Below are 23,416 nucleotides of genomic sequence, written 5' to 3'. Positions count from 1 at the left end.
GCAGCCTTTGACTGTGAACATGGATTGGCTCTTGCACCCAAGTACACATTTTCTGAAGATTTGCATGTTGGTGAGGCTTTGCCTTCTAATCCAAAGGGGGTTTTGTATGATGGTAGCATGAAGGTGATCACAGCGTGTTGCATGAATGAAAGGAAATTAAGAAGGTGAATTTAAAATATGCTCCATTCTCTCGTATGGGCCTCATCAGCATCATCAGCAGAAATGCATAGATTTAGATCATTCAGAAATCTGGATTTCTGTTTCATTGACTTTTTTTCGAACTTTCCAACAGTGAGAGGCAAAATGAGTTCAAGTAGAAATTATTCCCAAGGGTTCTATGGCAAAGTGACATTGCCTAATATTTATGAGTGACACAAGTTTAATATCTGGCAAGAAAAAAATACATGTCTGTACTAGGAGAACTATCTCTTGCTGATATTAAATGTCAGCAGTATCAGAGCAGAATCATGGATGAATGTGGGTTTGCTGCCAATATACACAAGAACGAAATCTCCTCAGAACCACTTTGGGAACCGGCATTAATCTGGCACATTCTGCAGTTAGCTTTGCAGTTGCATCCTCTTCTGCACTCTGAACCAGCAATGACTAACTTCTTCAGTGTAAACAAGGATAAAGAGTCCAATTAGAAAATGCCATCCAGAAGAAAATAATCTGAAGTGAAAAGGAGTAAAGGAGGACAACTGTTGGTGCAGAGTAATTTCACAGTGCGGTTGCCTGACAGGAAGCCAAGGAAGCAGCTGCTGAAGGGAGTGATTGCCCTCACAGCAGCTTTCTGAAAGTCTGCAGATGCTGTTATACGTTCTGAAGAAGCTCAGTGAATCTAAGAACACAAAAGGCATTCTTCTAAGGTGTTAGAATAGTCATATTAGGACTTCCTTTATATCATCATTCCTGACAACTTCAAAATGTATTTAGCAATTTGAATGCTAACCTCAGCGCAACATATTATATTTTACATAAATGCTGCATAGTGGGAGAAATAAAGTGAAGATCTAGGGTACAGGATGCAGACAGGTGACAATGAATTGAATAACTGGTGTTTAAAGCAATATCTCAGGATTAGCTGATGGCTGTTGTGAACTTGATATTTTGAAGAAATCGACGGAAGAAAATTGAATGGTTGGAGAGCTGACATTTGGCATAGAAGTTTTAAAAATGCTTTGTGAAATACACAGCACTAGAAAAAACTTCTGTGTACAAAGTGAAGTCACTTGCTCAGGCACCTTGATGTTAGGCGGAACAATTGTCAAATGCAAAGTAACGTGCAGTGGAAGATTATCCAGTTACACATAAATTGGCAAAGCACAGGAAAAAGATGGAATATCGTTGTAAATCACTCAATGTAGTTGTTTGCTCAATATCAAGCAGGAATCAGGGAAGCAAACAAGCTGTGTAAATGTTTTCAAAAAGGAACAGAAATTACTACTGAGCTTATTACAGAGTCCTGAGAGTGAAGTGTGCTGTAGCTGCACCAATGTACTAGAAAATGGAAGCAGAAAAAAGTGACCTCAAGAAAGACCTCTATAAGAGGAAAGTAGGACTGTTACTGTTGAAGAGAGAAGGCCTGACTGGTGTGTTCACAATGATGTGTGCTCTGAATAATCCCACCTGTGTTTCTTTTCAACTCTTCCAAAAACATGGACAAGAACAGTCAAATAGATTGGAAAGCAGTGGTTTTACATTTGCTGCTTTTTGTGTGTGTGAACAGTAAAGCAGTGAATGATAAAACTTGTCACCATCAGATGTCAGTGAGGCCAAAAGAACTGCCGAATTCTTTGGTTTTTCCCTGAAGCACTACCCTTAGTCGCAGGAAAAAGAATAGCAGATTTGGCTGGACTACTAGCATTATTTACAGTAGCAGTTCCTATATTTGAAGTGCAGAGCAGTGGTATTTCTGTTAGTGTTAAATGCAAATCTTAATTCCTAGTCAAACTCCCCTAAGTTTAGTGCACATAGCAAACATTTATTTAGGGGTATTTACAAGCCCATTCAATATTCTACCAGTTCTTACTGGAAGACCTTAATATCAAAATTTTTGTATTTAAAAAGCAGGTATCTTCCTTTAGGCAGTATTCCTTTAAACTCTACACAGCAATTATTCTTTAGTATTCCAGGTCAGTATTCATCTTACTAACAGACAAGCTTCACAGTATATTAGGGCAGCAAGTTATAGACACACAGTTTTTAAAAGCTTATAAACAAGGATTGTAACCTGGCTTTCCTGTTCAGAAACTCTTAATTCTTTTAAGAACAATGATATGTGCTCATTCTTGCCAGACTGAGATGGAAGCCAATGACTCTACTGAAACCTACAGAATGTGGTATCTGACTTTGGCTTGTTTCAACACTGGACAGGATTGAGACCACTTTTTTTCCCTGCTTAGTATACATATTCACAGCTAGAATGAGAGCACATTACTGTCAGAAAGCTGTCATCTGATGAGTTGAATTACAAACCGTCAGGGTAATGATTTCTTGCTGTTTAAGTTCTTGAAAGCTTGACATCATTTACATTCCTAGAATTGCATGTATCAAAGCATAGCATGGGAAGATTAGAGGGGGAAAAGATAAGGGTATGTACTTGCCAGCATTCACTCATGTATGTTAAGTTTCAATTGCAAAGTGTGCAAATACAATGATGTACCTATGCTGTCTCCATACAGTTGTGTTTTGTGCTCCAGTGGCCAGCACAAAGCTCTCTGATACCCGTGATTGCTCTGTCCTGCTTCTTACACTGACCAGAATAAAAAATGATAGGAGGTAGATGAAAGAAGACATAATGGCAGCCTTTGGGTATTGCAGGTTTTCCTCCGAGACCCTGCAGTGCCATCGTACAATATGCTTTTCTGACTTGTGCCAAAGGACTGGTACATAAGTAACCCCAAATAAGTACGTACTAGAAGTTGTTCTTAGTTGCTTAGAAGAAAAACAGTCAGTTCTGAAAGTCCAGTGTGGTCAAGTTCAGTTATGTCTTTTGTACCTGGTCACTACTCAATCCTTAATGTAGAAAATGCTCTGTCAAATATGCTAGGAAATAAACTAATAGTTTGGAGCTCCCAGAAGGTCTAAATGTTTTTCTTTCATCTTCCAATCATAACGATGCAAAAAGAAGCAAAAAACAAATTTCTCTGCTGCAAAGTAGAAATAATAATGTGGTTTCAAATTTTAGTAGGAAAAGAAATAAAGGGCTTGAATTGCAGTAAGATAAATTCTGCTTAGTTCTAGCTAATGCTTAGCTAGGGATAATGTGCTACTCTTTCTCTGGAAGATTGTAAAATCTGAAACTTGGGCTTTTAAAAACACCTTTAGCAGGCAACTGGCAGATCTGATCCTGCTGTGGGGCAGAAGAGAAGTCCCTAGAATCCCTGCCATTAGCCTTTTTATGATTCTGTGATCACAAGATTGATAGCCTGTGGGTTTGGTTATTCAACATTTGAAGTATTATTGGGCAATTTAATAATATAGACACAGGTGAAGACAGAGACAAGGAGTCATAAATTTAAAGAGAAAATTGTATCTATTTTGATTAAATATAAGAAATACAGTGAGATTGCAGGGACAGTGTAGAAATAGTTTAGTCTGTGTTTAGGTGCCAGAATGTCTGCGCATAAGCTTTAGGGAGTTCTTTCTTTCTGCTGTCCATAGCTGATGCTTACTAACTCCAGCTGTGACAAAATTTTCTTCTTAGATTAATGACATCTAAACTATTCCAGGAAGGAGGTGAATTTAGATGTACATTTAGTATCTGTTGGAGACAAGGAAAAGATTTACTCAGTCTAAAATCTAGGGTAGTTTACAGGCAAAATGAAAATGTTGCTCCTGTACCTTAGATCTGAAAACTAAAATGGACTAACAGTAAGTAGTAAAGGAACAATTCGGGTGGTCAGAGGGGTGGCCTACCTCCATCAGTTTTTTCTGTTAGTGACTTCTGTTATGTGTCTGAGTAGTGCACAATGCCAAGCAATTTATGATGGTACTGAGAGGCTGATGGAGGTCCTCGTGTATTGTTCTTCAGGGATATTGCAAAATACGTATCAAATTTCTCAAGTTGCATTTTAGGGTGTAGTTTATTATATAATAATCTTCAGCTGATTCTTAGGGTTATTTTTGTACTACGAGGCTTGAGAAATAACTTCTGGCATGAATATAGCATCCATGCTATTTTTGATCAGCTTTATCTTCACACATCATAACTGTGCTAACAAGTCAGAGTACAAGAAAAATGGGTAAGATGCATACTTGGCCAGTGCTGAGCAGCTTTAGTAGAACTATGTCACTCAATAACAAGCTCTGTATCTCCTATTGTCTGGCAGTTGTGATGAGGGGATGGGTGATGCTATCCCAATTGCTGAACTTATGTGTAACCCTTTGTTAAGTGTGAGCTAGCACATTATTGATTGGTAAAGCAGTGCACTGGCAGCAAAAACAATGTGTTGGAGTTGTAAACAGACCTGTTGAAATGTATGTACTGACAACAGCGGTGGGTTTCTTTTTGTTTGAAAACAACCACCACCAAAAAAAAACCCCAACAAGCTGTAAAATAACAAGAAATATAGCCTCAAGGGTTTTCATGTTTATGGTTCTGTGACAGTGAGTACCCACAGTGGTCAATGAACAGAAAGAGTAAGGGAATGACTATTGGAGTAAATACTGAGGAGGGAATGTGAGTGAGCTAGAGCTGGCACTTGCATCTGCTTTGTGGGCCAACACTGGCAGCATGCCACTGTAGGTGGAACTGTTGCAGCAATTTATGGTATAAACAACAAATCAGGCCAGGCTTATCTGATCACCTTTTGGTAATTAAAATATGTCCAGGCTCTTTTTTCCAAAGCTAAAAATGTTGCAGCATTGGCAAGGTTAGGAATAGACTCTGTGTATGTATGTGTTCATGTGTGTATATATGTATGTATATGTGTATCTGTTTTCTTTTTGTGTAGGTGTTTGCCCTTATGAGAGAGTAGGTGGTACAAAAAGGATAAAGAGGCATAGGAGTAAGAAACAGGGACTATTTGAAGAAGAGTTGGTAGTTAACATTGGCACCCTGGGAAGTTTTCAACAACTAGGAACATATATTCCACCCCCCCACCCCCCCCATTCCGAGCAGAGTGGTGGTTGCTCAAAATGAACAGGCAGAAGTTTTCTAGACAGCATCAGACCTTGGATGAAAATCTGTCTATGCGAAGTTAAGTAGGGGAGGAAACTGATACAGCTTTCTTCTGTCACTTGTTTTTTGATAGACCTGAATGAAACTTGCTGTTTAATTCCTCCTTCAGCACTTAGGGGGCTGCAGTTTTCATCTGCTTCTTGGTGCTCTGACTTCTCTCTCGAGGTGCATGATTATCAGTGGTACATATCTGGATCATGACTCATCTTGTTACGTTACAGCTGGGCTTTGTAAGTGCTCCTCTTTCGCATGATACATTGCCAGGAGCCAAGCAAAACAGTTAGGCAGGTGTGAATGTCTGTAATAAAATGGACACATTTGAATCCTTACATGTGTTAAGAGGGAATAGAAGAATCTCTTCTGTGTTATTTAGTCTAGGGAAGGCTTTTTCCTTCTCACTCCATCTCCTGTCACTTTCAGCTCTTCTATCTTCTTCAGCAGAAAAGAAATCCTCTGTTATTCCTAGCCTTGGTGTGTTGCCATGAAGAGAAGCATGAGAATGCTGAGTGGCAACATTGCCATAAGGATTTTGAAAGTTGGATGTTGTGTATTTATAAATGTTACTGATTGTGTCTTGAATGTAGCAGGTCTTAGGGGTACTCTTCAGAAGTCCATGGAAAAGTTCTCTTGCCGCCTTTGAGCTAAGAGGCCTTTCATAAGAGTTGTGATGGCTGTACAGGCCAGGCACACCTCGTAGGAGAAGCAAAACAGAAGAAGATGTAGAATGCTTTGGATTCCCCAGAAGGAAATATTTCCAACAGAGAAAAAAACAAAACAACAAAGAAACTGAAAAAAACCACCAAAATTAACACACACACCCCCCAAACAAAACAAAAACAACAACAAAAAAAGCACCCTGAAGTAGTAAATCTGATCAAGTGATATTCTGAGTCCCTACTTTGTGCTCATTTTGTACCCATGGGCCATGAGATCCTCCAGTGTCATAAGAGCCTTTGAAAGTAAAGAATTATGAAAGCCTTTGATGATGCATATCTTCTTTCCTAGAGTTCATTCATAACTGAGCCACCTTGAACAACCAATCTGAGCAGGGTTCAGAATCACTTTAGTTCAGGGCTCTAGGAAGAGACAATTCTTTCACCTTACCACAAAAATCCACTAATGTATGAGACCCTTTGATTTCTGTGGTGGTTACACAGGTGTCTGTAGATGCACTACAGATTTTGGTGTTTGTTGTATGTTCCCCTATGTCTTACAGTGAAACGGTATTTATTTGCTGAAACATTCTTAACAGTTACTCTTAAGGTTTGATTCTTTTTTATAGGTTCTTCCTATCAGTTCTCCCCATCAAAGATTATTCTTAGCTTTTGAAGTTTATGAGCATCTTCAAACAATAGCCATGCTCCTTGTCAAAAGAGACACAGATATGTTTCCCTCTTTCTATTATAAAGGTGTTTGCTTCTAAGTAACGCATAGTTCAAATTTTGTCTGCTAAAACATGGGCCAGTAAATATGTCAAGATTCAGTATTTTGTAAGCTATTCTAGGTTACATAGAGAAGGTGTATACTGTTGAAGGGTCTGTTATAGCAGGTTGATTTCCATGTTGTATTTATCTAGTCAACTAAGCATTATCTCAGGAGAATGTCTGCAAGTGACCATAATTTTACTCTGCCCTGTGCAAGGATGGGCAGATGGTCTTTGCTGGGTTGTCCTGTAATGTCATGGTGAAGCAAGTGAGGAGGCAGTAGCTTTCCTAGTAAATTAAGAGTGCTGAACTCTTCATAAGGTTGATTTAGGATCTGTACAGCTGGCTTCTACTTTATAATATGCATTATTACTTGTAGTACGAGTTTCTGATGTGTTGCCCTGCTTGAGCAATGACCTTTCTCCCAGGAGATGTTGCTACAGCTGCAGCAGGAGAGGTACGAAACCATAAAGGTGTTGCTCTAGTCTTTGGTTTTTGTTACCCATAGCTGTGTGATTCAAAAACCCGTCTTTCTAGACAGGAACTTGGTGCAGCAGGGGAGCAGCAGGATCTACAGGAACCTGCACTGGCAGGCTGGGTGTCCACTGGAACCTGACAAGAAAAGCTGAGTTTGCTTGTACAGTTGCTTTCTGACCATTTAGATACTACCCACTTCTGAACAGTGTGTATACAGAACACACTCAAGATAAATACCTTTGAAATACTAGGCCTTTGTACTTCCTGACTAAAGAGAAGCTCTCAACAGAACAATCCTGACTGAGATAAAGGATTTAATTTTATTTGATCCGATTTTGAACAATGTAAAGGCTAACGGTAATCTTGGAATTCCAAAAATTCTGTAATTATTTGAATTTCATGACTTCAGTGGATTTTATTTTACAGTTTAAATCTTGACACTTTTCAGGGTTACATTTGTGTTATCTTAATAATTAGAGTAAGGCTGGTTTCGCACTTAAACATTTTCTTACTAATCTCAATCTTCTATTAAGAAATAGTTTTATTAAATACATGAAAACTACTGAGAGGGTGGATCACTTTCCTTCTCTCTTCCTTCCCCAAATTCATTTCCCCCCAGCTCCTTTCTTTCTAGAGGAAATCGAAGGACAAAAGTGAGAAAACCAGAAAAGTGTAGAAAAAGCAAATAGGAAACTTATAATTTTTCACTGTAACTTAAACTTCTTTGGAAAAGCCATCAACTCAACACTATCAACTTTCCCCTAGGGATTAAAAACCCAAGCTTTTGTATCCAGCTCCAGTCAGAGATTGTGAGAGAATAAAGTTTGTCTTCCTCCTGAATGGGCCCAGGGCTGGATCTCTGGCCAACTAATTATTTCATAATATGTCAGGAAATTCTGTAGATCTCAAAGTATGCAGAGGTTTGTCCTATCCAAAACAAAATGCCCTGGCTGAACGGTTTCATATTCTTCACTGCATATACCAGGGAATGGAGAGTTTGTGCAGGTAGAGAAACAACACTGTAGTTGAGTCAGAGTTACTTCTGCAGAGCATTTCTGTGGATGTGTTGAAAACCTCAGCTATGCAGAGGTGGGTTTCTCTGGCTACACTTCTGATCCAGCCAACTACACCCCATTGTATCTGGAATCCCCAAATGCACACTATCCTGGAAACATGGGAAGCAGAGCATAATGCTATTCCATTCCATGCCTCTCCATTCTGTTCCATTCTATTCCATTTTATTATATTTTGGTTTGGTTTCTTATATTTTGTGTTACTTTATGGTATTTTATGTTACCTTACGTATATTTTTTTTTGCTATTTTATGTTACTTTATGTATTTTTTTTTGTTATTTTATGGGGTTTTATTCTGACAATTTATTGCAGCAGAACTGTAAATCGTATATACATATGGATTAGTTTTAAAATACTGGGAGGGTATTTATTTAAAACATGAGAAAAAACAGAGCTCACTGAAGTGCAATTATTAAAACTAGAAGTTGGACTTTAATACTATTTGACAAAACTCTGTCAAACAGAGACTCCAGGTACTACAAATATTGAAGGAAAAGCTCTTGACAGTGCTGGTAAGATGAGTTTGAGGACATTAACAGGGAAGGGGGAGCACACATCAAAAAAATCAATGGTGCAGAGCAGAAATTGATGTCAAATTTCTGTTAAAAAATTGATATTTATATAAAAATCTCTATTGCAGATGGTTCTGATAGGCTCCTTGTCACACACAACAGGGCAGACTGTAGGTCAGTGAAAAAAAACATAAAATAAAATATAAGAAACCAAACAAAAATCAAATCAATTTATTTGATTGTATTGATCTCACATCAGTATGTGACTAGTGCATATGACTTACAAAGGCTACTTCTTAATTCCCATAAAATCTTAGAGTGGAAATTTCTAAAACACCTGTCTACAGTGTGAGGACTGAAGATTTTTTGGCATTTACATTAATATATGTCATGTAAACTGTTTTACTTTTTCCTTTCATTTGTGAAAAGTGTGCTGAAACCTCATATGTGTGCGTACATACGTACGCACAAAGTTCAAGAAAAGAACCAGCTACCAAAATGGGAATGCAGAGTGCTCTTGTGGAAGTGCGTGCTTTCCACAAATGTTTGTGTACACAAACAGACTGGGGCAGGCTTCATTCAGGATGAATAGACAGTACGTAAAATGCATACTTTCCCTCTCCTGTTCCTTTTGTTTATCTGATTTTGTAGAAGGATTTTAATGAACCCCACAGAACTGCAATAAACTACAGGAACTGTAAAGTTAGAATCCAGGAACACTACAAATAGAAAAATTGCTGTAGAGCTTCTTTTGTGCCTGTAAACACATCTGGTCGAAGATACATGTAAACTTTTCTTCTCTGTGCAGCTGAAATGCATGAAGAAATATTTCTCCCGGGGAAAAAAAAAGAAAAATTAGCAATTCCTACTTTAAGGAATTTGGAATATGAGATATTTAGATAGTGAGGAGTATTGTACTCACTCTCTAAACATCTCTTAAGTTGTTCTTCCAACATGAGGAAAGTGCCTTTTGTAATAGTACTTCCATTTACTCCTTTACAGAATGTGAGAAGCAGTCTGAACTGAGGCTCCGTGTGTGTATATATGAAAATATACTTACATATTTTATAATTGTCCTGCTGGACAGATGTTGATACTATGTAGATTAGGTTTTCTGGGAAGGTGAATCAGTGAAGCAGAGTTTGGGTGTTTTGTTACGTGGTATGCGGTATGTAGTGCATAACAGCCCTAAGAATATGCCTACACTGAGGAGTTCCAAGAACCATGGTCCTCCTCATCCACTTGTGTTTGTGCTCGTCTCTTGTTTCAAGTGCTTGGAGTCTATAGACCATCTACTTGAAGCAAACTGACTTCTGTTTATATTATGGACAGAACCAGACAGCATATGAAGTCTAGTTTACTAAATTGTCCTCATGTTACTCTTTAAATTAGATAATATTTTCCCACTCCTCCCCACTCCCTTAGTTTCTCCCCTTATTTCACTGTAGCAGATAAATGAAATTTGATAAAAGTTCCGGAAGCAACAGCTTTTTTGATAGGCAGAGTTATGTGTTGCTTTGGAGGGCTGGCAGAGAAAAGCAAATAGTCAGCTGCTACACAAGTGCTTGTTGGGACCCATTACGAGTGGGGCTCAGCCTTTGACTGAGTGGAGTTTGGGTCAGGCTTCATGTTGACAGCTCGTGCCTGGCAAGGGAGCAAGCTGGAGACAAACAGGGCTTTGCACAGCTAGGTGAAAAAAAAGATGGCAAGGCTGGATGGGCTTGAGATTCTTACGCCACCTGAGATGCTTATGTAGCTCAACTCTGCTGTATTATCTCAAGGAAAAGATTCTTTCTCCTATGAAATAGCTGTTATTTGTGTGAGGTGTTTGGAGGAAGGAAGGAAGACTGTACTGACTACCTATTTTACACCTCTATGTAGGGGTAAATAAAGAGTGGAAAAAGGCAGGATTTTAACACTTCAGTGCAACTTAACACTTCTTAAGAGCCCAAACTGAAATAAAAGGAAGAGTCTGTGTTTTGTACAGTAAGCGTTTGGCACTTGTGGTTAATCAACCTGTTAAATATAAGCAGTTAAAAATTGTGTATCCTGTAGTTGCTAGATTATATATTGCTAAATTGATCTGAATCTATAGCTTGGAAAATAAATTCAGATGTGCTAGGACTTCTTCCAGTTAATCTACTGGTAAACGTTTACAAAATAATCCCTAGGGTGGGCTGCTTAGATGAGGGAATTGTTGCTCATAAGTTATGTGGAACATATATGCATTTCTTGCCCGAGAATGACTCCCAGTTTCTACAGAAGACAGGGTAAAACCTTGTTTGTATTGTGGCTCATAGAGCTGTAAAGACTTTTCACATTGTAGAAAGTGTGTTACAAAGAAGCTGGATAGTCTTGGCCTTAACTGTTTATGTAAAAGGATAACTCATACATATCCTCCATAAACTGCTGCATGCATATGCCTCATCCTAAAAAAAAACTTTTAAAAAAGTGAAATTGAGCACATACCCATTTTCCACTGTCCTGTCTTTTTCTCTCTTTAATAGCCTAATAATTCAGTCAGTACATGGTGTTCAATTGCACTTTTATTCCTCTCAGTGTAGAATGGAAAGCTTGATGGTATGAGGGCTAACACCTTCCAGTGAGAGTAAGAGATGATGCAGGCCTGTTAATGTTCAGGAGGTACAGGGGAAGGGGCAGCCAGAATGTTTTCTTTCATGCTGTTCCTCATGCACTGGAAATGTTTTGAGGATAGACCAGTGTTTTGGCATAAGATTTGCCTGCAGATCAGTACGCAGGTTGCCTGTGGTCCAACTGTTTTCATGAATCAGGGGAAAAACATCTAGGCATGTGTACTGTATGGGGAGGCAAGCCCCATAGCTCAGTACTTACATCATCCATACGCCTTTTATTTGTTTTTGGTAAACAGCTCTCTTTTGCTTCAAATTAATATCCTGCTTGAGTTGCTGATACAAATGTTAAGCTATTTAGCATCAAGTTGCCAGCAGACAGCATGACAACAAATGATAGGGGTGTTCCTGCCAGTGACTTGTATTCAAGTATCTGATCAGAGCCATATCACAGAGGCTCTGCATGTTGTTCTCCAGGTTAGACATTAAGCAAGTGCTTGAGTATGGATACAAAAGTGTTTCTCAGTGGCCACGGTTTTCAGGTAATTTTAGGTTCCACCAAGAATCAGTAAATCAGGAAAGTGGGTAATATTGAAGGGAAAAACTGTCTGAGAACAGCTTCTATTCCAAGCTAGGCACATGAGTTAGGTCTCTGTATGTGTGTCTGATATAGGTACAGTAATGTGTACTTAAGTGAGAGGCAAGAAATTATGATCACAAATTAAATATTAGTATTTTACATTCCTGGAAATATTTCTGAGGTCTACCAAGGTTCCTTTGCCATTACCAAAGGAGACCAAAGCTGAATGCTTTATGTCATATTTAATCTTCTGTCTTCTCAGATATTGTCTGTCTTCATTCTTCTCTTGGTTTTTCAAATCGTAGAATGGTTTAGGTTGGAGAGGGTCATCTAAGTTCCAAACCCCTTGCCATGGGCAGGGACACCTCACACTAGACCAGGATGCTCAACCTGTCCAGACCAGCCTTGAACACTGCCAGTGATTGAGCTGTCACAAGTTCCTTGGGCAACCTGTTCCAGTGCCTCATCACCCTCACAGTGAAGAATTTCTTCCTTATATCTAACCTGAACTTCCCCTGTTTAAGTTTTAACCCGTTATCCCTTGTCCTATCACTACAGTCCCTGAGGAAGAGTCCCTCCCCAGCATCCTTGTAGGCCCCTTCAGATACTGGAAGGCTGCTATGAGGTCTCCACGCAGCCTTCTCTTCTCCAGGCTGAACAGCCCCAACTTTCTCAGCCTGTCTTCATACAGGAGGTGCTCCAGTCCCCTGATCATCCTCGTGGCCCTCCTCTGGACTTGCTCCAACAGCTTCAGGTCCTTCTTATGTTGAGAACACAAGAACTGTACAGAGTATTCCAAGTGGGGTCTCACTATGGCAGGGTGGAGGGGCAGGATCACTTCCTTCAACCTGCTGGTCACACCTCTTGATACAGCCCAGGATACAGTTGGCTTGCTGGAAAAAAATTCTTGGGTAAAGTTGCATTGCTTAGGGGATGGGGGGAGGGGGAAAGGGGGAGGCTGATAAGTGTAAAACTCAAAAAAGACTTTAAAACAGTATTTCAGCCCATAACCAGTAGTGTTCAGACAGGTGTTGGCAGGAATAGCACTGAGGTAACGAAGAATCCAGAGTAAATCAAACAACATAAACTCCAACTACCAATCAAAATCCAGCCTTGTTTCATTTCATGACCAAGCAATTGCATCACTATTCAAAGGGCTTATTCGTGTGTCATGTGTGTTGCCTTAAGCAAATGAGCTCTGGGAACCCGCCTGGGAGGAAAAAATTAAAAAACAAACAAAAAACCCGACAGCATTTTGTCAGAAGATTTATCCAAAGTCAATATTTATGAAGGCACAGCAGCCCCAGAGGAGTCCATGCTGTTTCAGTACCACAAGCAGTGCCATTGCTTCCACAGTGTTTTTTGGAGTTTCACGCCTCTGAATCAGCGAATAACTTCACAAAAGCAGTGAATGTGCTTGTCCAGACCATGTGTCTCTCTCATTCACTGCCTGGAAGGGTCAAAGCTCCTTCTCAAGAGCAGTTTCCTCAGCATCATCCTCTTATTCCCACGCTGCTTAGAAGGCTCGGAAGATTCAGTTGTAGAGCTCTAGCTTGGGGAGAAAAGCACAGATTTTGCACTGAGGGGGTGCAGAGCAAGGAGAAGCCACCATCTTTGTGGCGCTTAACAGAGGTGGTTATCTTGGCTGCAGAACTTTACTCGAAGCTTCTAGCCACATACTGCCCATTCTTTAAACCAGTACTACCTGTTTGCACTAAAAGCACTGCTGTTTATGTTTTCTCACTACTTATTTAGGAGATTAGGATCTTGGTGGAGTTAGGTGTTTATACTCTTCTACTCAGGATTTCCTATCCTTTGTCTTATAGCTTCAGCTAGAATGCAGGACATTTGGGGTCTTATTCTTAGGTCTTTGTTAACTACCCCTTTGCATCCAGAGGAAATAAAGATGTCCTAGGCAGAGATTTGTGGTGACTGGGCATCTGGAGTTTCTAACCTGTGAAAGATACTCAAGTCCATTATTATTTCTAAGGCCCGCGAGTTGAGTTCTTAGCTCTTTTCCATAGCAGTATTAAGCAGTAATAGGGTTGCTGCCTAGCGCAGTGGCTTGCTTCCTGGCTGCTTGTTTCTGAACAACTTGGGCATCCTTTGCTTTCACTTACCACAGGTTATCTAGGTCACTGAAAGGTTTCTAGTTCATGTTTTGGACTAAATCTCCAGTTATTTAACAGTTTTCGATAGATCTACAGCTGTGCATGGCTATTTTTGGAGGAAGATAGATTTTAAGCAAACAGTTCAGATCTCCTAGCTTTTGGGGCTGGTAGACCCGTTTAGAGAATGCCTCTCTGATGGCAGACAGACTGCACGCAATGTGGTGCCAAGTCACTCTTCATTTATAAATATTAGAACGTGTTGTAGTTACAGATGTAATAAAAGAAAGGAGGTTTAAATTATACAGCTGAGAAACAAAAAAGGAAAATAAATACAAAACAGCATATGCTGTGTGCTGTAGGTCTTCAGTCTTGCTATTAGTAAAGATAAGAAACACAAGCTGAAGAGGCCTCTCAGTTGGATGACTCTCATGTTTTCCTAAATGCGTATTTTTGCTTCACTTAAATCCGTGTAACTTTCTGCTTGTCTTTCATTCATGTTCTCTTCTGTGATGAAGGTGTTATAAAAGGAAGGCTTAAGCAGGAAATGTGTAGAGAGGTTATTTGACACAAGCTTTATAATACTAGAGATGGTGGTTAGCAAAAGGCAATGGAAAAAAGTAGTGAGGATGTCCACATAAAGAAAACTATTGAGGTATGTATGTATATGTAGCACATTAGTAAGAGTAAGGGACGTGGTCTGTCTAGTGTACATGATCTGGCTGGTGCTTATCCAGAACATGGAGAAGTCCTCTAGTGTGACCAAAGAGAAATACTGGGTATGGAGGAGAAAGGGGAGAGTCTTTTTGCTTGGCTAGAAAGTAATCATGTCCTGCTGTGCTGTTGCGGAGTTTTACTTAAGAGTGAGGCGGTTGGTACCACAGCCCATGGGCTGCAGGTCCCAGGGAAGTGCCATTCCTGGGTCTTGTCCTCACATGAAAAGTAGAAGAAGCATAAACCAGACATGTCCTCCCATTTCTGTAATGTGACATACGAATTGAAAAACTTTCCATCTTCTAAGCATCTCTGCTGTTCTCAGGCAAACATCTGACAGGGGTGATTGACCTAGCACCAGAGAAAGGCATAGACAGGGGACCTAAAATGGAGGATTTTCTGAATACAGTTTCTGGGTGTGAACTACAAACTGCTCCTGTTGTTCCATATAGCTAAGCTGCAGCTGAGCTAGGTACTATTCTTTTCCTTTAGTGTTGTGTACTCTTTCTACTAAGTACTTCTGCTTAAAGAGTAACAGATCTAGGGGTGAACAGAACACTTGCGGAACTACAGTCTTTCTTCCAAGCCAGAAAGCTCATTCAGGTCTCAATTTTTTACTCTTTTTCGCTTTTGTTTTTGGTTTTTGCATTAGTGGTTCCCCCTCACCACCCCTAATCTTGAAATCTAATGCTTGCATAAAAGGCACTTCCCAAGGCTTAACTGTGCCACTGACCTGTGCTGGACATGTTGCAAATCTGACATTGTCTTCCATATAGGAGGCAGCAGATTTCTAACTCTTTGCAATGTTGACGCCTGCTCTCATAAAGAGGAGGAAATGAAGCAGAAAGATCCCACTGTGACAATTAGTGGCTCGCAGAGAAGTATTGAAGCAAATAGTAAGTGGTTGAAACAATTCAAGGGAGGGAAACTCTAGCTTCCTACTCTACCACGATCTAATCTTCTTTCTCAGATTCTCTCCTTCCTTCTCCCAGTGGGGATTTTCACACACTTTCCCACTGTTAGCATGAGATGATTCTTCATGACTAGTGTGCAATAGTTCAGTCTTGCAGGGCAGCCCCCTGTTCTATCCTGTTATCTGCTTGCCAGTCTTATCATTTTATGCTGTAACCTAGTCTGAATTTTCAAAGTAGTATTAATGTCTTGTTCCCAGGCTGCTGTAACCCAAAGAATTTTAATGAAACTAACTGAAAGAGATTCCTATTCTTTCACTGAGGCAGCTGGCCAAAGAACTGGTTCATGGGCAGGGAAGTCTTTCAGCTTTGGAAGTAAAAATACCCTGATACCTCTTGCATCTCAAACCTGAATCTTTGCAACTTGCTGGGTGAGTGGTGCTGGTGGCTGTCCCTGCCCTCACATGAGGAGACGAGATATGGCTGGACTACCATGTGCTGAACAAATGATTAAGTAGGTTAATTCCTGTCCTCACCCAGATCTTTCTTTTATGGTCAGTTGATACACCCCTTAAATGCGTGCTTTTCTACTGTATCTTCTGCTATCAAATTAAAACTTCACACAAGCATATCCTTTGTGGATTACTGCAGGAAAAATTACATTTAAACTCCTCCTGAACGTGTTTTTCTTTCAAGCATTTTTGTTTTGCTCTCTATTTAAAAGAATGTTGCCATTTCACAATGCCCTTCATGTCCATCTCTTAAAAAAGAGCAGCCACTAGCCTGAGTATATTGGATTTTTTACTTAGACACATTTGTTATGTGAGACCATGAAAGACTTCAAATAACATTGTAACATAATGGGAAGGCGAGGAGCTCTGTGACTGTTCAGAACAAATTGTCAGCTGCTCTGATGCACAGATAAGGTGGGGGAAGGACTGATCCTCTCCCCCTCAGCAGCATGACAACAACTTCCTCTTGCACTGCTGGGAAAACATGATGCATGCTGTTCAGAGCAGTTCATCAGTAAGGGGAGGATGAGATGGAGGGATGAGAGATAGGAGTCTGCATTAGCCCTTGGGAGGGAGCAATCATTCTGAAAAGCAAATAGAAAATGGAAGAAGTTAGGGAAATTAAAGGCAGCAGAAGAGATAGGAAAGGAAAATCGTGACAAGTGGTCATTCCTTGACTTTTCAAAAGGCCTCCTTACGGTCTCACCTTTAATGTACCAAGGCTCCAGTTCTTCTGCTGCTATTAGCACTCACCTGAAGCAGCCTTTGGGACCTTCAGCATGGAGGCTAATGCCATTAATCTTCCCTTAAGTAAAAGCAAGTCCTCTTCCTCCTGAGGGCTGATTTTCAGACTGGTACAGGTTAAGTAAACTTTCCCCACTATCAGGAGTTAGGAACTGTCTCAAGCAGAGCAATCCCACCATGTTGGTGAAGTACACTAATTATTGGCTTAATACCCAAGTACTTAGGTCTTTGCTCTTCAAAAGAAACTCTAGTCCATCTGGCCACAGTTGTGTCTTTCCCAGAAGCAAACAGTAGTCATGTAGTCAGCAGAGGAGATGAAGCAAAACATCTGTTCTATAGTAGAGATTAGAACTAAAATACTGTAATCTGACAGAGCTATTCCTGCCCACATGCTACCTGATTTAGCAATTAGTCACTTATTCGTGTACTTCATTAGATGATGGCCAGAGTAGCACAGCATTTGCTTCCTCCTAGATTGTTTTATGACTGCCAAACAGGCTTCAGTCTAGCTTGTGAAACACAGCATAACTCAGGAGGGACAGGAGGAATTCTTTCTAGATGAAATCTGTGGTTTCCAAACCCGTTTACTTAGTACAAATGAGACCTCGATCTCCTGGAGGTGGCATAGCTACCCTTCTCTTAGCATTATAATGCGGCCCTTCTTTGTGAGAAATCTTAAACATACAGCTGTATACAGCTGTCTTTTTACAACAGAGATCTGCAGTGGTGGCCATAAGGCGTCTGAAACTGCTTGGGAGTGCTGTGCTCTGGGAATTGCCTGGTGAGCACACAGGAAAAAGTAAGTTTTCTGCAGTAGATCTTTTACATAAAGCCTGTTGCTGTATATGGGCTTGGGAGTGAAGCAGTTTGTTTGGTACAATGAATAGCACAGTCAACACATCATCTTTTACTGATTCAGCTGGGTTCAAGTGTAATTGAGCCCAAAATGTTGCCAAGAAAAAACAACCTGTTTTGCTGTGCTTTAAAACAATCGGGTTCACGTGGTTGGGTCAGTTCCAGCAAAAGAATAGAGCTCATGCTGGACACTTTATTGCACTGTTCAATAAAAATGCCCTTAGGGATTTTAGGCACAGTGCACTTAATGCAAACCAGGAACAGAGAGACAAATTCAGGTTTTTTCCTCAGATGCTGACTTAAAAGTTACCAAGATCCTCCTTGTATATGCTTATCTGTGCTTTGCTTTTCACAGTGACAGTGTATCAGTGTTTCTGGCTTGGTTTCAAATCTCAGACTTTTGGGCAAATACTGGCAGGAACCACACATTATCTTCTAGTTGTGTTTCTGCTAGAAGCAGATGGTCTTTCATCCAGCCAGCGAGCAGGAGGATGGCAGTTGTCCCTCTCACGTTTGCTTGTAGCATGTGAGGGCAGCAGCATGGAGTGCATGAGTACCCTTGTCACCAGCAGCGCAAGGCTGTAGGAAGTGAAAAGTTACAGTGTAAAACACTATAATGTTACAATTCCACGTACTCCAACCCTGCGGGGTAGCTCTACTGGTGGAGGACACCGCTGCCGCCCGGGAGAGGTCGCAGAGTTTGTTCAGGCCCGCGGGCAGCACCTGCCCCGGGCACGGCTCCAGGGCTGTTACCGGTGGCTGCCGGCCGGGCACCGTCTGAACGCCGTTATCGCCGTGCGGGCGGGCGCGGCGGCACCTGCGCTCCCCGGCGAACGGGCGGGCCGCGGCGGCTGCGCGCCTCCCCAGCGCCGGCTCCGCGAGGCGCCGCTGAGCTTCGTGGCCGCCAGGTGGCAGCAGGCGCGGGCAGAGCGCGGCCTTTCGCGTTGCGCGGGAGGCAGGCTGGAGTGAGGGGAGAGGCTGTCCTTCAGCCCCGGAGCCGCCGGGAACCTGCCTCGAGTCCTGCGGGGCGCCCTGCAGCCGCGCTCCTGCGGACCCGGCGGAGGGGCCGCCGCCTCCCATGCGCCGGAGGTTGTGGTGCTGTCAGTCCTATCGCCCCCGCCGCACGGAGAGCGCCTTGTCGTGGGGCGACCGGACGGGACGTGCGCCGCGAGGGACGCCGGCACGGAGCGGCGCGCTGAGGTGGGGCGAGTTGAGGCGAAGCAAGGCCGGGCCGCCCCGCGGCGATAGCGCCCTGAGGAGGGAGCCCCGCACCAGGTGGGCGGCGGGCGGCGGGCGGGCTCAGCGCCTTGCCAAGGGGAGCGGGGAGAGGGCGTCCGGGCGGTGGTGTCGGCTGGGGCGTGCGTGCGGTGCCGGGGCGGCTGGGCTCGGGGATGGCCGGAGCTGCGAGGCCGCGGTGAGGGCTGCTCCGACCCAGCTTTGTGTTCCAAGCCTCGGCTGGAGGAGCTTTCACTCTCTCCTGGCTGGCTGTGAGGGAGCTTTCTGGTCGGCTCTGCGAGATTCCTGCGCCTCGTGTTTTGGCTGCGTGAGTAGCCATTTCAAAGCTGCTTTCCTTGCGCGCTCGGTTTCCAGGGGCTGCATCCAGAGGGTGTGTAAGGAGTTGCTTCGTTTTGCCTCGGTGTCCCACCAGAAGCAGTAACTGCACGTAGTCTGAGCTGAATCCAGCGGTTTGTATGAGAGAGTAAAAGAAGTGAATAACTTTCCTCACGTAGAGTGCATGTCGCAGTTATTTCTGTTTCGGGCCAGATCTTTTGGCCTATGTAAGCATGAACTATGTTTGGCGTTTGGTACTTCTCTTCACATTCTCCTGCTTTTGGCTTTGTTACTGTCTTTCCTGAGCTTAGGTTCTAGCAGCACTTGGGCTGTTTGTGTTCAGTTGTCAGGCTGCAGGGGTATATGCCATAGCTCAGGGGAATCATATCATGGAATGGTTTGGGTTGGAAGGACCTTAAGGATGATCTGCTTCCAACTCCCCCTTGCCATGGGCAGCGTCACCTTTCTTTAGAATCTCAGAGTACCTTTTGTCTTCCAGCTACAGCTTTACATTTTTTCAGCTGTCAGTGTGTCCACATTGTGTGTTTAACAGCCCTTGACCCACTTGCCATTAATTTGTCCAAAGGGAGGTTTTTGTTTTGTGCTAGAAGCTAGAAAACCTGTCAGCAGTGAGTTCCACAGGTTAGTATGTTGTGAGGAAAAACTACTTCCATTTGTGTCTTAAATCTACTGCCAGATACGGTTTAGTCCTTATAAAATGGACTTGTTCTCAACTCTGTGCTATTTCAGAACTGTGTTCTTTTCCTACCTGTTTACCTCAGCTATCCCTTATTTCAAGGTAAAGAATTCTTAGCTTTTTAGACACTTCTCGTATGGGAGTTGTTCAGCATCTCTTGCCAGTGTCAACACCTTTCACTGTGTTTTTTCTTTCTTTTCTATTTTTTTAAAGCAAAGGATCAGCAAAACTAAGTTATATTCAAGGTTTCAGTACTTCATGGGTTACATAGCAGCATGATGATGTCTGTTAGCAGAGATGACAGATTTGAGTTGGTGCATCAATGATGTGGATAGCCAAGAATATAGAAATATTTGTACCTCACTATGTGGTCATCTGTTGATGAACCAGTGCAGTTTGGTTTTTTTATCCTAAGCCACTGTTTAAGTAACTAGTTGTGGGTAGGTCAATACAGTGATATAGCGCTATGGATGAAATGGGTGCCTAATGGGCTGTTAGTAGCCTGTCAGTATGCTGTTTCTCCTGTCTTCTGTGGCAAAAGCAGGAACAGAAAAGAGCCTGAATTTGTCTGAGTTTTGTGCTGTTTGTGGTACTGACAATGCATTTTTACCAATTTGATCCATCAAGCTGTAGCTTGTCAACTCAGACTTCTTTCTAGAGTAAAAGTAGTAGTAATCTCCTGATTGATGTGATTTCCACCCATTCAGTATCATCAGGGGTTTAAAATTGCCTTTATATTGCTAAAATTCATTAGACAGCTTGATGCTTTCTTTTCCATTACCTCTCTCCCAGGGAATCTAGTGGAACAATTTCAGTTAAGAAGACTAGGAGGAGAGACTGCCTTTCAAGGAGAAAAGTGCTGCAAAATGAGAATGTTTAGCAAAGTTAGAAATAAGAGGTCAGCTGCTTTGGGCTATCATATAGAGGCCTTCAGAATGTGTGTAGGTAGGAAACATAGATTATGTGTCATAACTGTGCCCTGAACATAGCTTGTCAGGTTTTATTTAGGAGCAGGGCTAATCCCAGGTCTTGCTGATGATGACTCTCATTTGAAACAGCTCCACTGGAATTGAAGGAGCAACTTCTGATTCCTGACTCAAACTATCAGAACCACTTGGAGGTGTGATGCAAGATTTCTGTTGTTTCACACTTCATACAACAGGTTCATTCAAAGCTCCAGCAGATTTAATTGCAGAAAATTTATTAGGTTGCTGATAAGCAGTGGTGAGTTTTATGATTGCACTATAAAACCTTTGCTTCTGGTGTAGAACAAACTGAATAACTGTGTTAGGCAAATGTGCATAAAGTCAAGCTTGAAAACAAACCAAAAATGAACAGAATCATCCTGAAGACTTGGGTTGGCCTGAGTGTAATTCTGTGCAGATTATGACAGCAGAAAAGCTGTTTTTCCACATAGGAGTGTCAATTCTCTGTGATGTGACATCGGATGTATGATATTTAGACCATTCACAGTGGCAGTTGTACTGAAAATGGAGGTGAAGAAGTGCCAGTTAGACGCTTAGTAGTGGTACTTTGGAGGGTTTTTTTTTTCTAACTTTAAAACTCAGATTTGTCATCTACAGTTAAGTGCAGCCAATATAGAGACTTCTATGGACTTTGAATTGATCTGTTAGAGAAAATTAAGGTTTGATGGTTAAGCAGTTAAAACTTTAAGTCAGCAGTGCATAAGCAATTTTAACTGTGTCCGCTATAGTGCTGATAATAATAACAGGCTTCAGTTGTAGAAGGTTGTTATTTTTTCTGTAGGAAAAAAGTAAAAGCAAAAATCTTATGTATGAGATCAACTTCTTAAATAGTTAGGACCTTAGCACCTTCCACCAATGCAGGTAGGCAAAGCATTTTGTGGCTTTTTATTGTGAAGTGCTTCTGATGGTCATAGTGCTAGCTGAAGAATGTATTCTATGAGAAGTCTTGTTCCCTTTAGTAGGCACATACACAGTTCAGTCATTAATTCTTTTGTTTTCAGAAAGCAGCTTAACCTGATACAAATGCAGTTTGGAGGATGAATCAGATAATTGTAAAGCTGATTCATTTAAAAATACATGTGGTTTAAATGTGATCAATGGACGTGATTGCATTATTAGTCTATAGTAGGTTAAGAATGGATTATTGTGTGTTTCATGTTTTAATAACTTCTCTCGCATTCAAGATAGCACAATACACTAGAAAGTTATGTTTTTATATACTACATTTTTAGGGAGAATGCATGGTCTAGTACTTCATTTAGAAGATTAGGGAGATGTTAAGCAGATATAAATAAGACTGATGAACAGACTGATCTGATGGGCACTGAATTTGGCCTCATATCTTGCCCTTTATAAAGGGAATGTAGCTGAAACCATGTGTTTCAATGTTGCCTTATGATTTTTTTGTTTTGTTCTTTGTTAGTTGACAATAGCAGGTATAAATTCAGTAACTTAAAACAACTTGGGTTTCTCCTGGAATGTTCTGTCCCACCCAATTTTCTTCTGGGGACTTGTGAGTGTCATGTCACACATCAAGTGCATGTAGGTTCTCTCTGCAGGGTTATGGCAGTCCCAGAGATGGGTCAGTGTTCATCATTTTGGTTGCTGTTAAACAATCAGCACTTGTCAACACCGTCTACAGATATCTGGCACATGTTTTTAAAATGGTAGTACCAAGCATTGAACGTAGGGCTTCTTCACAGGAACTGTTCTTGCACTAGAAATATTCCAGTGTTGATATGATCTCAGTGTGATGCTTGTGAGAGAAAATAGCCTTATCTGTTGATAGGTGATATATGTGCGAGTTGCTGGAATATTTTTTAACATTACCATTGACCTGCTTTGTGCTGCTGATCAAGTCTTATTGGCATCTTGCTCCATTTCCTTTATCACTGAGCAAGGTATGACAATTACAGGATATTGGCCAGCTATTAAATTTCCTGAAGATAATTTGCATGCAAACTGCTTTATGCTTAAAAAAAAGGCACTGGAATAAAAATACTTACTATATATGAACAAAATCAAATTATATAGTATGTGCCTCAGGTTTATTACTGTGTTTCTTCAAATCACATCTTAAGGACTTGCTTGTTGGCTATTTCACATCAGTCTTGTGCTGCTCTCTACTTGGTATCCCACTTCAGTATTTATTTTGGTCCTGGTTTTGGAATTTCCCTTCACAGGAAGATTCCATACTCCTTACATGGAAAAAAATATTTTAAAAAATGGCTCTTTTTTTCCATCAGTTCTATAGGTTCTTTTTTCAGTAAGTGCAGGAGTCGCTATTTTCTTTAAAGCTCTGTTCTAAGGAGCAATAAAGTGAAGGAAAAGGTTATCAGTAGCTTCAGTGGCTTTTGGATGAAGGCATTTCCGTGTGATGTGCTCTTGTAATTGGAATGACCACTGGTTTCAGCCATAAAATCTTAGTGGCTTTTTAAAGCATCATTTTGTTATTTCTTTAAAGCCTATTTGTTGATACCTTCATTCACATTTAA

General features: G+C 41.2%; 1 protein-coding gene across 5 annotated transcripts in view; it reads left to right on the top strand.

The window, feature by feature from the left end:
* The window catches only part of THSD4 (thrombospondin type 1 domain containing 4), a 317,127-nt gene that overhangs the window by 22,613 nt on the left and 271,098 nt on the right, over window positions 1-23,416 (top strand). The window contains exon 1 of one of the 5 annotated variants that reach the window (XR_009742235.1): window positions 18,646-18,962. The exons of 2 other annotated variants lie outside the window; for them this stretch is intronic. The gene's annotated coding sequence lies outside the window, so the exon portion shown is untranslated. Of the gene's footprint in view, window positions 1-18,645; window positions 18,963-19,029; window positions 19,231-23,416 lie in introns of those variants that run through there. 2 more of the 5 variants (XM_061447098.1, XM_061447100.1) reach the window with 2 other exon arrangements.

Source organism: Pezoporus flaviventris, unplaced genomic scaffold (genome assembly GCF_033815535.1).
Source record: "Pezoporus flaviventris isolate CSIRO_AGI_PZ_B2104156 unplaced genomic scaffold, CSIRO_AGI_Pfla_v1 ptg000006l, whole genome shotgun sequence".
Lineage (NCBI taxonomy): Eukaryota > Metazoa > Chordata > Aves > Psittaciformes > Psittacidae > Pezoporus > Pezoporus flaviventris.
This window is presented reverse-complemented; position numbering and strand designations above follow the sequence as displayed.